Source organism: Taeniopygia guttata, chromosome 37, assembly GCF_048771995.1.
Source record: "Taeniopygia guttata chromosome 37, bTaeGut7.mat, whole genome shotgun sequence".
Lineage (NCBI taxonomy): Eukaryota > Metazoa > Chordata > Aves > Passeriformes > Estrildidae > Taeniopygia > Taeniopygia guttata.
This window is the reverse complement of record NC_133062.1, coordinates 1,459,398-1,462,697: the sequence shown is the minus strand read 5'-3', so window position 1 is coordinate 1,462,697 and position 3,300 is coordinate 1,459,398.

Genomic DNA, 3,300 nt, shown 5'->3' with positions numbered 1-3,300 from the left:
GCTCCACCCCGTCTCACCGACCAATGAAAACCGCGCGGCCACGCCCCTCCGCGTAGAAGCCACGCCTATCTCCCCCTCCATTAGCCACGCCCACCCCGCCAGATAACCAATGGGAACCGTGAAAACTGCTCATTTTTGCATAAACCACGCCCACCTTTAACCACGCCCCCACCCCAAGCCGCGCTGCCATTGGTTGATTCTCCTTTGGCCCCGCCCATTCCGCTCCCTGGCCCCGCCTCTTCCTGCGCCGCCATCTCGGGGGCGGCCCCGGGGCCGCCGAGCGGGACCCGCGACCGGGACCCCAAAATTCCCTTTTTTTACCCCAAAATTCCCTTTTTTTAACCCCAATTCCCCCTTTTTACCTCAAATTTCCCCTTTTTATCCCTAAATTTCCCTTTTTTCCCTCCAAAACCCCCCCGGGACCCCTAAAATCCGCTCCGGGACCCCAAAATTCCCTTTTCTACCCCCGAAATTCCCATTTTTTTCCCCAAAATTTCCCTTTCTTACCCCAAAATTCCCTTTTTAGCCCCAATTTCTCATTTTTTACCCCGAAATTTCCCTTTCTTATCCCCAAATTTCCCTTTTTACCCCAAAAAACTCCTTTTTTACCCCAATTTCCCCTTTTTTTACCCCGAATTTCCCTTTTTTCCCCTCCCAAACCCCCCCGAGACCACCAAAACCCCCCGGGACCCCCAAATTTCCCTTTTTTCCCCCCAAAATCCCCGCGTGATCCCCCCGGGACTCCCCCCCGAAACCCCCAAATCCTTCCCAAACCCCCCCGGGAACCCCAAAATTCCCCCAAATTGCCCCTAAATCCCCACCAAATCCCCCCCGGGACCCCCAAATTTCTTAAAACCCCCCAAATTTCACCCAAATTCCCCCCAGACTCCCCCAAATCCCCCCTAAATCTCCCCAGTACTCCCCCAAATTCCCTCAGGACCCCCAAAAATCCCCTTTAGACCCCCCAAATCCCCCTCAAACCCCCCAAATTCCCCCCAAATTTCCCCCAGACCCCCCCCAAATCCCTCCTAAATCTTCCCCAAATCCCCTTCAGGATCCCCCCAAATCCCCCCCAGAGCCCCTCAAACCAACCCCAAATTTCCCCAAAGCCCCCCAAATCCCCCCCAGACCATCCCAACGCCCCCAAATCCCCCTCAAATCCTCACCAAACACCCCCAAATCCCCCCTAAATCCCCCCCAAACCCCCCCCAAATCTCCCCCAAACCTCCCCAGGATCCCCCAAATCCCCCCAAATCCCCCCCAGACCCCCCTAAACCTCCCCCAACCCCCCCCAAATCCCCCTAAATCCCCCCCAGACTCCCCCAAATCCCCCCTAAACCTCCCCAAATCCCCTTCAGGACCCCCCAAGCCCCCCCCAGATCCCCCCAAACTCCCCCAAATCCCCCCCAACCCCCCCCAAATTCTGACAGACCCCCCTCAAACCCCTCCCAGAGCCCCCCAAATCCCCCCCAGGCCTCCCCGAAACCCCCCCAAATCCCCCCCAAACCCTCCAGACCCCCCCAAATCCCTTTCAGGACTCCCCAAATCCCCCTCAACCCCCCCAAATCCCCCCCAAACCTTCCCCAAATCCCCCCCAGACGCCCCCAAAACCCCCCCGAATCCCCCCCAAAACCCCCTCAAGCCCCCTCCCAACCCCCCCAAATCTCCCCTAACATCACCAAATCCCCCTGAGACCCCCCCAGCCCCCTCAAATCCCCCCCAAATTTCCCCAGAGCCCCCCAAATTCCCCCTAAATCTCCTCCAAACCCCCCCAAATCCCCTCCAGAACCCCCAAATCTCCCCAGGACCCCCCAAACCCCTTCAAACCCCCCCCCAGGACCCCCCAAATCCCCCCTAAATCTCCCCCAAATCCCCCCCAAATTTCCCCAAATCCCCCCCAGACCCCCCTAAATCCTCCCCAAATCTCCTCCAGACCCCCCAAATCCCCTCCAACCCACCCAAATCCCCCCCAACCCCCCCCATATCCCCCCCAAATTTCCCCAGACCCCTCCAAACCCCCCCTAAATCTCCCCCAGACCCCCCTAAATCCCCCGTACCCCCCCCAAATCCCCCCGAAACTCCCCCAAATTCCCCTTCAGGACCCCCCAAACCCCCCCAAATCCCCCCAAATCCCCTTTAGGACCCCCCCAAATTTCCCCAAATCCCCCCCATGTCCTCCCCTCCCCCCCCCGCGCCCCTCCCCCCCCCCCTGGGCCGCTCTGGTGGCCGCTGCCGAGGCTCTGGGGGGGGGTCCGGGGGGTCCCGACGTGGCGATTTTGGGGTGCTGGGGGGGGCCCGGGGGGGTCCCCACCGTGTTCCAGCACGGGCCGGGACCCCTGGGAGCCGCCACGCGGAAATTCCTGCCCCACATCCAGCGGGAGCTGCTCCGGCAGGCCCAAAACCCCCCAAATTCACCCCAAAATCTGACCCAGAACCCGCCAAATTCACCCCAAAATCTGCCCCAGAACCTGCCAAATTCACCCCAAAATCAGCCCCAAAATGAACCCCAAAATTCTCCATTTTTACCCCAAAATTCTCCCCTAAATTCTCAATTTTTACCCCAAAATCAGCCCCAAAATCCCCAATTTGCACCCCCAAATCAGCCCCCAAATCCCCATTTCTCACCCCAAAATCAGCCCCAAATCCCGCCAAATTCACCCCAAAATCAGCCCCAAAATGAACCCCAAAATTCTCAATTTTTACCCCAAAATGAACCCCAGAATTCTCAATTTTCACCCCAAAATGAACCCCAAAATTCTCCATTTTCACCCCAAAATCCCTCCGAATATTCTCAATTTTCATCCCAAAATCCTCCCCATTATTCTCAATTTTCTCCCCAAAATTCTCAATTTTCACCCCAAAATCAGCCCCAATATTCTCAATTTTCTCCCCAATATTCTCCATTTTCACCCCAAAATCCTCCCCAATATTCTCAATTTTCTCCCCAAAATGTTCAATTTTCTCCCCCAAATCCTCCATTTTCATCCCTAAATCCTCAATTTTCTCCCCAAAATCAGCCCCAAAATGAACCCCAAAATGCTCCTTTTTCACCCCAAAATCAGCCCCGAAATCCTCCCCTAAATCCTCAATTTTCTCCCCAAAATCCTCAGTTTTCACCCCAAAATCAACACCAAAATGCTCCTTTTTCACCCCAAAATTTTCCCTTAAATCCTCCCCAAAATCCTCCGTTTTCACCCCAAAATCCTCCCAAAAATCCTCAATTTTCACCCCAAAATCCTCAGTTTTCACCCCAAAATTTCCCCCAAAATCCTCCCCTAAAACCCCCCCAAAACCCTCCCC